Raw genomic sequence first — 13131 nt, 5'->3', positions numbered from 1 at the left:
GTAGTTTCTGCAAAGAAAGTTGAAATTTGTGTTTATACAAATTGGTATTCCCTTGTTAATTTGAAGCTTGTGATAGTCTATTAGCTCCACCAATATGATTGAAATGTAGCACTTGTTAATTATTCATTAAGTATTATAATTGATGAGGGTATTGCAACATTTCATTTAAAAATACATGGCATGCTTTGCAAATTGAAAAATTAATATTAACAGTTTCACATTTGTTTGCCGTATCTGTGACGTCTGTATGTTTATACTCTGACAATGTTATTGTCACTTAATTTGAGCTGCTGAAACAAAAGCACCTCTCCAGTAGTTTGAGCTTATTGCCTGCTCAATTCTATTGGTTCTCTGTGCAGACCAGCATGATACATACTATTGGGAGGGCAGCCACAACATACTCAGGAAGAAAAGCAGCATGACAGCACTGATGAAAAGATCCCATTGTTTGACGTGACACCATCACTGTGTTGTTCTCTGCTTTGCTTTACCTGGATGGCTTGGATACGTAGTGTTGAACAAAGAACAACAAGCTTTGTTAACGAACAAAACTATAAATTTATTCACACTACTTACTATGATGTGTTCACATTCCTAAAGTAGAAGGTTGCTGTATTAAACAATGCTATCTCTAACTGCAGAATTCTCAAGTACAAAACTGCTCTCTATCTCATGCCTCAGTATCTTCTGTCTCTTTATCATCTGACCCCCAAGGCTTGGCTCCATCCCTTATATATTTATGGGACTTGCTCCCTCTAGTGGCTGACTGTATATATTTCATTAACACTTGCATTGCCTTCATTTATGATAATACCACAATCACCAACTCAGATACTGGCCCTCCATGTACCTTAGAGACTACTATGACTCACTGGATATGACTGGGCTTCTAGGGCATCAGGACAAAGCAATGCCGAACATCAGAGTCCTCACCCGCTACGAGGAACCGGCCCTGAAGTTGCGGAGGACAGATCTGTCACAGATGTAAAGATGACGCAGATGTGAGGTTCCATTGGTTCCCACCCTGATGACCTGTCACATGTGAGTTATTAATGTCATGCAGACTGACCCATCCCACCCACTGACCACATGTCTTTTCTCCCTCAGGATCCACATCCGGTCCATCTGGGCTGGTTCCCCCCACTCCCAGGCAAGACAGGAGTCAGAGGTTTGCTAGATTACAGGACCCAGCTGGTTCCCAGCCAGATACTGAACTTCTGGATCAGGTTTACACGGAGCTGATGCAGATGCTAGGGTCCGACGTGAGATTCAGAGGGGGATGTCAGCGACACTCCAACAGGTCCATAGCTGATTGGAAAAGTCTCAAAGGCTATGGGTGCAGAAGATTGCACGGCAATGCGTGGCACCAAGGCCAACATTGCTAAGTGGGGAGCGCAGAGGACAACACGGTGCCGTCATCAGCAGCATGAATGGAGGTGTCCAAGGCTTGGCTCAGTCAGTGACAGGCATGGCTGAGTGCCTCAACAGCATTCCAAATTGCTGGGAGAACAAGTGGACCTTGATGAGACGCTACGGAGCATGTCTCAGACTCAGGTGGGCATTACCAAGGCCTTCCAGAGATGTTTCATTGCTGGGGAGGTGTTCCAGTCTCAGCTGGGCATAGCCGAGGTGCTGCAGAGTACGTCCCAGTCTCAGATAAGAAATGCTGCAGCACTCCAGGAGATGACCCAGTCATTGAGGAGCATCCTGGGGACAAACATATTCGCAGTGGTCAAAGTTTATATAATTAGCTACCCGGGCAACCAGGGCTTCTGTGAACTCATGGATGCACTTGTGGGAGGTAGCTTGTGAGATGCCACACAAGTCCAACTCAAGCCCTGGAATGATCCTGAGGCATAGACATTCAGGACTCCGTGACCTTGGTGGCCACCAGGACCATGCATCCTCCTCCTCCACATGGTGCGAAGGTGCAAGGAAATGGCACAGGTGCTGCACCGTCCCCTTGTTGAGGCGGGCCTCCTGTGGCACATGCTGCCTGTCATCTGTTCGAAAGATGCCCATACACCTTGGGCCATTGCTGGCCTCCTCCCTGGCCTGATGGGGGCTGGGCCCTGGTCATGGGTCGCTGCCTTGACCTCCTTTCGATGCTGCTGCCACAACTTCTCTGATGTCTGGCCATGTGGCTTGCCAGCAGCACCACAAGGGTAGCCTCTGCAGGGTCCAAGCTATAATCCATGTTGTGTAATACCTGTAAGGAATTGGAGAGGGTGAGAGACTGACAACCAACGGTGTCTTCCACTCCCAGACCCTCCATTCTTCATTGTACCCGCTCCCCACATCCCCTGCTATCCAACACACCATGCCACACCCCCCAGCCGCAACAGGAGCCCTTGCTCACCGGACCCCAGACCCTGTGTTATGGGCCAGGATTTAGAGAACACCAAAGTGTATCATGGAGTTCACCTGACCCACAACTTTTAATAGATTGTGGTATGGGGAGCACACGGCCCACTCTACAGGTGTGGTACAGCAGAAATGGAAAAGTATTTTTTAAGCAAAGCAGTGTTTATTCTGTGGACTCAAGTTAACCTTTTTAAAACATATCAGTGAACATCTTAGCAACCATCAATTTGAATACAACCCCAAAGAATACTACACTAAGTAATCCTTAATAACTTCCCAAACAACATCCAGAAGACAAAGGAAACACCTTTTAACAGAAGCACATCAGGTTTACATTCACTACTGAAAATATTCACAATTCCGAATTCACCAAATGATCAAGATAAAGGGCGCGATTCTCCGCACCCGCAGGTCATGGCCCAGTCGCAGCAGTCAGTCGCGGAGAGCATCAACCGCCTGACACACGTGCTGGATGGCGTCGTGCACTCACAGGTTGAGGTCGCACAGTCCCTGGCGGGAATGTCTAACTCCCTGGACTCCGTCTCTGCAAACCTTCGGATCCTGGTGGATACCGTTGCAGGCCTCCAGGACTGGCAGCGCCAGGTGTCGGTGGCGCGACGGGGCACCTCCCCGCTCGCACCTCTGTCCCAAAGTGAGGCCCGGGGGCCACCGGGCTCCCTGAGGGTGGAGGAGGTTTCGGGGCCCGTCCCATTAACTCCATCACGGGACGTCCCGGAATTCTCGGCCTCCCCCCGTCCCATCCCTGGTGCATCGGGTGGGCAGCAGGCAGAGCAGGGTGGCACAACGTCACCCGAGACGCCCGCAGAGCAGCCTGGCCCATCAAGGCCGGGTTGCCCCAGGAAACGCTTGCCGAAGGAGAAACAAGTCGAAGGGGGCGATTCGCAGCAGTCCTCCTCCACTCCTGCTGTATCATCTGGGGAATCACTTAGACGTAGTTGTACCCGTAAGGCAACAAAGATAGACACTGAGTAAGTTGGCATGGGTGAAGGGTACAGTTTAGTTGTAGGGGCTAGGGCACCTGTAAATGTTCACATTAAACGCACTGTTCCACCTTGCTTGTAATACCGTGTGATTGTTCCACAGCCACAGGATTTTTGATGGTGACCGAATGTCGCTGGAGTTGACGAGCGGTGAAACTTCGGTGCCAGGTGTGCAGTCCCTCCCCCCCCCCCCCCCCCCCCACCCCCTCCCACAGCTAGCCCACGCGGGCACGTGATAGAGTGTCTGTGACAATCTCAGCGGCCACCAAGGTGGATGGTTCAGCTATTGCCATGGGTCAGACTCTCTCTAACGATTCTGAGCTCACAGCTCTTCACAGAGCGGGCTGTCATCATTCCACATGGCACTGATCACACCCGCTTACACAGCCATCGATGTTGTACCATACCGTCTGGACCCAGTGGTAAGGGTGATGTCTAAGTGGAGCAGTGTACACTGAGAGGGGGTGGGGGAGGGCTGTGTTGGTGGCAGTTGTGTGTTGACCCTCTGCACGACTAGCGATGCAGGTGGTGGTTTGGTGTTCAGCGGGGACGTCATATGCGACGCGTGAACCGTGCTGCCACCAAGGCGTCGTGTGCCCGCCATCCTCGCCGGGTCCGTCGTGCCGCCTCCTGGACATCACCAGCACCTGGGTCGTGTCTGCGTGCTGCGCCCGCCACTCCGCCATCCTCCTCCTCCTCCTCCTCCTCCTCTGTGCTGGCACCACTGACACTGGCTTCTCCCTCCGCCTCCTGCAGCAGGTCATCTCCCCTCTGCATCGCGATATTGTGCAGCGCACAGCACACCATGCGAGCGACCCTGTCGGGCTGGTACTGCAGGGCCCCTCCGGAGCAGTCCAGGCACCTGAATCTCATCTTCAGGAGGCCAAGGCAGCGCTCGACCACACCCCTGGTTGCTGCATGGGCCTTGTTGTATCGTGTTTCCGCATTAGTCTGAGGCCTCCGTATAGGCGTCACCAGCCAAGACCTCAGCGGATAACCCCTAACGCCTAGCAACCAGCCCCTCGGCCGGGGGGGACGCCCCTCAAACATCGCAGGGATGTACGACTGCGCCAGTATGTAGGAGTCATGCACACTCCCTGGGAACCTTGCACAGACGTTCATGATCCTCATGTGGGGGGCGCATACCATCTGGATATTCATGGAGTATGTCCCCCTTCTGTTTGTGAACACCACCCTGTCCCCTGCAGGCGGGCGCATGGGGATGTGAACACAATCGATTGCCCCCTGCACCATCGGTATCCCGGCCACGCTGGCAAATCCACAAGCTCGTGCGTCTTGACTTGCTCGGTCCTCGGGAAAGGTGATGTAGCGGTCCGCGATGGCATAGAGGGCGTCAGTCACATCCCGGATACACCTGTGGACCGATGACTGGGAGATCTCGGAGAGGTCCCCGCTCGGAGACTGGAAGGAGCCGGTCGCATAGAAGTTAAGAGCGACCGTCACCTTGATGGCAACCGGGATCGCGTGTCCTCCCCCTGTTCCACGTGGGGCGAGGTCGCCACGCCGTGACAGATATGTATCACCGTCCGCCTACTCAGCCGGAGTCTCCTCCTGCAGGTGATGTCCGTCATTGTTAGGAAAGATATCCGGGCACGGTACACTCTCGGCCTTGGTCGTCGCCTCTGGTGCCGTGGCTGCACCCTCACTCTCTCCTCCCCCCCCCTCCTCCTCCTCCTCCCCCCCATGCTGCTCGACGACTGGCAAATCCTCGGCCCTTCCCTCTGCTGCTGCAGCTGGCCCTGCATCCACTGCAGGTTGTGGCTGTGGATGCTGCTGCATCTCCAAATGCAGTGCAGCGGCCCCAACCACTGCGCAGAACATAGCCGTTCTGTTCACAGACATTGTGCTAACCTACAGAAGGGTGGTGGGGGGCAGAGAAACGGGACATGTTAGACGGAGGTTAGTCGACACCTAGGCAGCTGCCTGCCACGGGATACCTGTGTGTCCCGGTGGCCTGGTCGCGCTGCTGACACGCAGGCAGCCTAACCCCTGGTCACTTTCTGCATCAAACGGGCAGTTAACTACGTCCTCTTCACCGGTGCGTCAGTGGCCTGTGTCCATAAGCCACAGGGCAACCAGCGGCCGTGTACTCGTGACCGGCACGCCATGGCATGGTGGCAGACAGTTTGTAACCGGGGTTGGACGGGTCACTCGCTTACTCTCTCCCTACCCACTCCCACTCCCCCTCCTCCGTCTCCCCACTCCCCCCTCCGTCTCCCCCCTCCGTCTCCCCACTCCCCCCTCCGTCTCCCCACTCCCCCTCCGTCTCCCCCACTCCCCCCTCCGTCTCCCCCTTCCGTCTCCCCCACTCCCCCCTCCGTCTCCCCCACTCCCCCCTCCGTCTCCCCCCTCAGTCTCCCCCATTCCCCCCTCCGTCTCCCCCCACTCCCCCCTCTGTCTCCCCCTCCGTCTCCCCCCTCTGTCTCCCCCACTCCCCCCTCCGTCTCCCCCCACTCCCCCCTCCGTCTCCCCCACTCCCCCCTCCGTCTCCCCCACTCCCCCCTCCGTCTCCCCCACTCCCCCCTCCGTCTCCCCCACTCCCCCCTCCGTCTCCCCCACTCACCCCTCCGTCTCCCCCACTCCCCCCTCTGTCTCCCCCATTCCCCCCTCCGTCTCCCACACTCCCCCCTCCGTCTCCCACACTCCCCCCCCCCCCCGCCCCCCCACTCTGGACCCCCTCCCGTTCTCGGGGATGCCTTCCCCGTTGTGGCCAGACTCCAGCAGTGCGCTGAGCGGTGCGCTCACCTCCTCGAAGCTCTCGTCAGCCAGCACGACTGGTTGACGAACTTGAAAAGCAGGTGTGTTGGCCGGCGTGAAAACAGTGCGTGATCACGTCGGGACTTTGGCCCATCCGGGCCGGAGAATAGCGGGGGGCCAATAAGTAGCGATTCTGGTCGTGTCGGGGGTGCGTTCGAGGCCTTTGCCGGGAATGCCAACGTTTAGTTTGTGCGGGATTCGGAGAATAGCGGGAGGGCGTCGGACCAGCGTCGCCGTGAAAATTTGCACGGCCCGCTATTCTCCGAACCGGCGTGAGTGTGGAGAATCGCGCCCATAGTCTTTTCATGGCAGAGAGATCAACAGTGCCCCTGCTTTGTCTGGCTTCAGCTCCAAAACTGAAAACAAAACTAAAACACACCCTGCAGCAAACGGCCTAAAACAAAAGTAAAAAGCTGACAGACAGCCCAGCTCCACCCACACTCTGACATCACTGATAAACACCCATTTCTTAAAGGTACATTTCTTAAACACCCATTTCTTAAAGGTACTCTCACATGACACCTCCCCCCCCAAGAAAAAAAGCCATCAACTTCAAGATGGTTTCATTTTTCACCTTTTCACCATTCTATGAGAAATGCAGAGTAAATATACTTTTTCGTTTCAAAAAACAACACACGCAAACTGATATAATAAAATAGTCCATTTTTGTTCTTCTTCCTCCAACTCAAATCCTTCTCGATTGACAGTCTCTTTGAACAAGAGGGTCCTTGCATGATCCATCCATTTCTCTAAGCCTCGGCATTTCTCTTTAAAGTCAGATACTTTAGTTCAATCTGATCACAGAGTCCCTTGTAATTCTCCAATACATGAGCATTGGTTATCACAGTTTTCAGGCAATCAAATACCTGTTGAAACTCCGGTGTCCATTGACATTTTTGACGTTTCTTCAGCAAGTCCATCAGTGGAGCAATCACGCTCCACTTTTGCACAATTTGCACAATTGTTCGATCAAATCCACACATGCCAAGAAATCACATTATTGCCTTCGTCTAGAGGGTATTGAAAACTCCTCAATAACTGTTGGTCTCACATCCCGTGTGACTATTGTATGGCCAGGGAAAGTGATTTGAGCTATTCCAAATTCACTTTTGGGTAGATTTATCACCAAAACCGCCTCCTGAAGCCGATTGTATAACTCCATCAGATGTTTTAAATGTTCTTTCCATGTCTGGCTGAAAATTACCAGATTGTCGATGTATACCGCACAATTGTGTAATCCTGAAACAAATTTGTTAGTTAACCGTTGAATGTGGCTGGTGCGTTTTTCATGCCAAATGGCATAACTTTGAATTGGTATATACCATCTGGAGTCACAAAAGCTAAAATCTCATTTGCCCTTTTGGACAAAGGTACTTGCCAGTAACCTTTAAGTAAATCCAGTTTGGAAATTAAAGCTGATTGTCCCACTTTCTCAATGCAATCCTCCAAACGTGGGATAGGATAAGAGTCCATTCTTGTAACTGCATTAACCATTCTATAGTCCACACATAACCGTTGGGTACTGTCTGGTTTAGGTACCATCATTATGGGTGAGCTCCATTGGCTGCAACCCACTTCAATTATGCCATTTTTAAGCATACTCTCAATCTCTTTGTTAACCTGTGCCAATTTTAAAGGGTTAAGTCTATATGGATGTTGTTTGATTGGAACAGCAATTCCCACAACTACATCATGTATAGCCATTTTAGTACTTCCCAATTTATCGCCACAAACTTGCCCATGTGATATCAATAACTCTTTCAGGTCAGTTCGTTTTCCCTCTGGAAGGTAACTCAACAATTATTCCCAATTTTTAAGAACATCCTCGTTTTCCAATTTAATTTGAGGTTTGTCAAATTCACTGTCATCTGGATTTGGTTCGTCACTTTGAGTTAGAATCATTAAAACATCATCCTTTTCCTCTCCTTCCCTTTCCAAGTAGCTTTTAACATATTCACATGACACACTCGGTGAGTCTTCCTTCTATCTGGTGTTTTTACCACATAATTCACCTCACTTAATTTCCTTTCAATCGGATAAGGTCCACAAAACCTAGCTTTTAAAGGTTCACCTGCCACTGGGAACAATACTAAAACTTTATCTCCAATGGCTAAACTACGAACTTTGGATTTCTTGTCCCCTACCCGTTTCATCACATTTTGTGTATAATACGTGTATTGTGGTAATGGTCACTGTATTATGTGTAAGGTGGTAAACCACTGCCGATGGCTCTGCCTCCCCTCGAGCTGGTATAAAGGTGACTGGTCTCCGCTTCTGATTCAGTTCGGGATCTGAGGCCAGGAGGCTTTCTGTTTAGTGTATTAAAGCCTCAGTTGCGTTCACCACTCGTCGTGTGTTTATTGATGGCATATCAATTTAACACACTAAACATCTAGCATGAATTCATCACTCAAGCCTGATCGCCTGGAGCTGGACCCACAGGCGGCCGACGCCACAGCAACGTTCGAGAACTGTCTAAGCTGCTTCAAAGCGTACCTCGGATCCGCCCCCAGCTGCCGCGCCACCCATCCTGTGTGACCCGTGGGCGCCGCCATCGTTGCCACCATCTTCAATTTCAGCCGCCACGTGCAACCCATGGGGGCCACCATCTTTAACGCCATTTTGCACCTCACCAGCCACGTGCGACCCATGGGGGCCACCATCTTTGACGCCACCTTCGCTGCCACCCACCACACGCTACCCATGGGGGCCACCATCTTTGACGCCACCTTCGCTGCCACCCGCCACACGCTACCCACGGGGGCCGCCATCTTGGGCACACCCCGGACTGTAAGCCTAGGAGCAGGCGATACAGTGCTCGGGATAGGACCTGTATCAGATTGGAGGTCCAGCGACTCCTATGGGAGGGGATCATTGAGGCTAGTAACAGCCCCTGGAGAGCCCAAGTGGTGGTCGTCAAGACTGGGGAGAAGCACTGGTTGGTCATTGACAACAGTCAGACCATCAACCGGTACACGCAGCTCGATGCGTACCCCTCCTCCGCATATCTGACGTGGTCAATCAGATTGCGCAGTATCGAGTCTTCTCCACAGTTGACTTGAAGTCCATGTACCACCAGCTCCCTATCCGCCCGGTGGACGCCAATACACTGCCTTTGAGGCAGATGGCTGCCTCTTCCACTTCCTCAGGGTTCCCTTCAGCGTCACCAATGGGGTCTCGGTCTTCCAACGAGAAATGGACTGAATGGTTGAACAGTACGGGCTGTGGGCCACGTTCCCGTACTTAGACAATGTCACCAACTGTGGCCATGACCAGCAGGACCATGACGAAAACCTCCGGCATTTCCTCCACACTGCCAAACTCCTGAACCTCACTTACAATAAGGAAAAATGCGTTTTCCGCACAACCCACCTGGCCATCCCTGGCTACGTTGTGGAAAATGGAGTCCTAGGGCCCGACCCCGACCGCATGCACCTCCTCATGGAACGCCCCCTCCACCACTGCCCCACTGCCCCAAGGCCCTGAAGAGATGCCTGGGGTTCTTCTCCTACTATGCCCAGTCGGTCCACTTATTAAATCCACCGTTTTTCCCCTGAAGGCTGAGGCCCGTCTGGCCTTCAATCGCATCAAGGCAGATATTGCCAAAGCCGCGATGCACGCTGTGGACGAGTCCATCCCGTTCCAGGTGGAAAGCGATCCATCGGACTTTGCTCTGGCCGCTACCCTCAACCAGGCCCGTGGCCTTCTTCTCCCGTACCCTCCATGGGCGAGATTCTCCCCTACCCAGTAGGGCGGGGGGTACCGGAGGGACGGAGTGACGCGAACCACTCCGGCGTCGGGCTGCCCCAAAGGTGCGGAATTCTCCGCACCTTCAGGGGCTACGCCTGCCTTGGAGTGGTTTGCGCCCCGCTGGCCGGCAGGAATGGGGCTTGGTGCCATGGCAACCGGTGCCGAAGGGCCTCCGCTGGCCATTGCGAGTCGGCGCATGCACGGGAGCACCAGCGTGTGCTGGCGTCCTCCCCATGCATGCGCTGAGGGATTCGCCTCTGCACCGGGAATGGCGGAGGACCACAGCCTCCGGTGCTGAAGGATAGAGTGCCCCCATGGCACAGGTCCGCCTGCGGATCGGTGGACCCCGATGGCGGGCCAGGCCACCGTGGGGGCACCTCCCGGGGCCAGACCCCCCGCACGCCCCCGGAAGAACCACGGAGCCCGCCCGCCCTCTAATTTACGCCGGCGGAACTGGCAACGAACTTCGGCCCATCGCGGGCCTGAGAATTCGTGGAGCCCCGGGTACATTGAATTACGCTGGTCCCCGCCATTCTCCGAGGGCAATTTTTGGGGGGTGGGAGAATTTGGAGGATGGCGGGGGCGGGATTCACTGCCGGCCCCCGGCGATTCTTCGACACTCCTCCATCGAAAAGGAAGCCCAAGTCATTGTAGAAGCTGTGCGACATTGGAGGCATTACCTGGCCGACAGGCGATTCACTCTCCTCACTGACCAACGGTCGGTTGCCTTCATGTTCAATAACACACAGCAGGGCAAGATCAAGAATGACAAGATTCTGAGGTGGAGGATCGAGCTCTCCACCTACAACTACGATATCTTGTATCGATCTGGGAAGCTCAATGAGCCCTCAGACGCTCTGTCCCGCGGTATATGTGCCAGCGCACAAGTAGACCAACTCCGGACCCTCCACAATGACCTCTGCCACCCAGGTGTCACCGTTTTTTTCACTTTATAAAGAATCGCAACCTGCCTTACTCCATCGAGGAGGTCAGGACCATGACCAGGTCTGCGCGGAGTGCAAACCGCACTTCTATTGGCCAGACAGAGCGCACCTCTCGCACCTTTGAGCGCCTCAGCATCGACTTCAAAGGGCCCATCCCCTCCACTGACCATAATGTGTGCATCCTCATTGTTGACGAATACTCAAGATTCCCCTTTGCCATCCCATGCCCTGACATGACATCCGCCGCTGTCATCAAGGCCCTGCACAGTCTTTTCACCTTGTTCGGCTTCCCCACCTACATCCATAGCGACCGGGGTTCCTCCTTCATGAGCGACGAGTTGCGTCAGTTCCTGCTCAGCAAGGGCATCGCCTCCAGCAGGACGACTAGCGACAACCCCCAGGGCAACGGACAGGTGGCGAGGGAGAACGCGACTGTCTGGAAGGCCGTCCTCCAGTCTCCCCGCCGGCAGAAGGTCCTCTCCGATGTGCTCCACTCCATCCGGTCGCCCTTGTGTACTGCCACCAACGAAACCGCTCACGAGTATATGTTTGCCTTCCCCAGGAAGTCCACCTCCGGGGCCTCGCTCCCGTCCTGGATGACAGTTCCAGGACCCGTCCTCCTCCGGAAGCATGCAAGGAGCCATAAATCAGATCCCCTCATTGAGAAGGTCATGCTCCTCCATGCCAATCCACAATATGCCTACGTGGCACATCATGACGGGTGACAGGACACAGTCTCCCTCCGGGATTTGGCACCTGCAGGTTCACCAGTGACCATCACCACCACCCCAACCCTACACCGTCTCCCTCCACCACTTCCCAACTACTTCAAGACCTGGCACCCGCAGGCCCACCGGCAATCACCACCACCCCCGCCCATATACCCCCCCCCCCCCGCTCCACCGACTTAACAACTGGGTGAAGAAGAGGACAACACGCTCCCGGACGCGCAGGTCTCGACACCAGTGCCCACACCACAGCCGGGACTGAGGCGATCACGGCGGAAAGTCAAGGCCCCCAGCAGACATGATCTTTAAGCCCACTTCACCCCCCCTGGACTCTTTTTTTTTAACGGGGGTGAATGTGGTAAACCACTGTATTGTACTATTGTATTGTTCCATTGTTAAACCACTGTAATGTATAATACGTGTATTGTGGTAATGGCCACTGTATTATGTGTAAGGTATTAACCACTGCCGATGGCTCCGCCTCCCCTCTTGCTGGTATTAAGGTGGCTGGTCTCCGTCCCTGATCCAGTTCGGGATCTGAGGCTAGGAGGCTTTCTGTTTAGTGTATTAAAGCCTCAGTTACGTTCACCACTCATCGTGTGTTTATTGATGGCATATCATAACTTTTAAATGTTGTCTAGCCAATTCACCTGCTCTATTTAATCATTTCCTAAAATTTGACATGTAATCCAATAATGTAATTTCCGATTTCTCACCCACCAATTTTTCCTTAATCAATTTAAGTGGTCCTCTTACCTCATGACCAAAAATTCGTTCAAAAGGACTAAATTTGGTTGACTCATTAGGTTCATCCCGAATAACAAACAGTACGAATGGAATTCCTTTATCCCAATCCTCTGGATAATCGTGACAATAATCCCTCAACATTGTCTTTAATGTCTGATGCCACCTTGCTAACGCTCCCTGCGATTCTGGATGGTACGCAGTTGATTTAAATGTTTTTATTCCCAAGCTATCCATAACTTCTTTGAATAATCTTGAGGTAAAATTTGGTCCTTGATCCAATTGTATTTCTGTGGGTAGTCCATATCTAGTAAAGAATTTAAGTAACTCCTCCACAATCTTTTTAGCTGTAATATTACATTTTGGACTGGCCTCTGGAAACTGAGTAGACACATCCATTATCGTCAAAAGATATTGATTCCCACTTTTCGTTTTCAGAAGCGGTCCTACGCAATCAATTAGGACCCTTGTAAAGGGTTCCTCAAATGCTGGAATGGGCACTAAAGGCGCTGGTTTTATCACTGCTTGAGGTTTCCCTATCACTTGACATGTGTGACATAATTGACAAAATTGAATTACATCTTTATGTAGTCCAGGCCAGTAAAAATGTTTTTGCATTTTAGCTTGAGTTTTCCTTATTCACAAATGACCTCCCATTGGTCCCTCATGTGCAACTCGCAACACCTCCTTTCTATACCCTACCGGCAATACTACTTGATGAACTTCTGCCCACTTTTCATCCGCCTGCATATGTAAAGGTCTCCATTTTCTCATCAAGACATTACCTTTACGGTAATAACACTCTGGTATCCACTTAGATTC

General features: G+C 52.7%; 1 protein-coding gene across 1 annotated transcript in view; it reads left to right on the top strand.

The window, feature by feature from the left end:
• Window positions 1–13131, top strand: part of LOC119953484 (cation channel sperm-associated protein subunit delta-like) — a 760311-nt gene that overhangs the window by 404916 nt on the left and 342264 nt on the right. The window lies entirely within an intron of this gene.

This window comes from Scyliorhinus canicula, chromosome 18 (genome assembly GCF_902713615.1).
Source record: "Scyliorhinus canicula chromosome 18, sScyCan1.1, whole genome shotgun sequence".
Taxonomy (NCBI): domain Eukaryota; kingdom Metazoa; phylum Chordata; class Chondrichthyes; order Carcharhiniformes; family Scyliorhinidae; genus Scyliorhinus; species Scyliorhinus canicula.
This window is presented reverse-complemented; position numbering and strand designations above follow the sequence as displayed.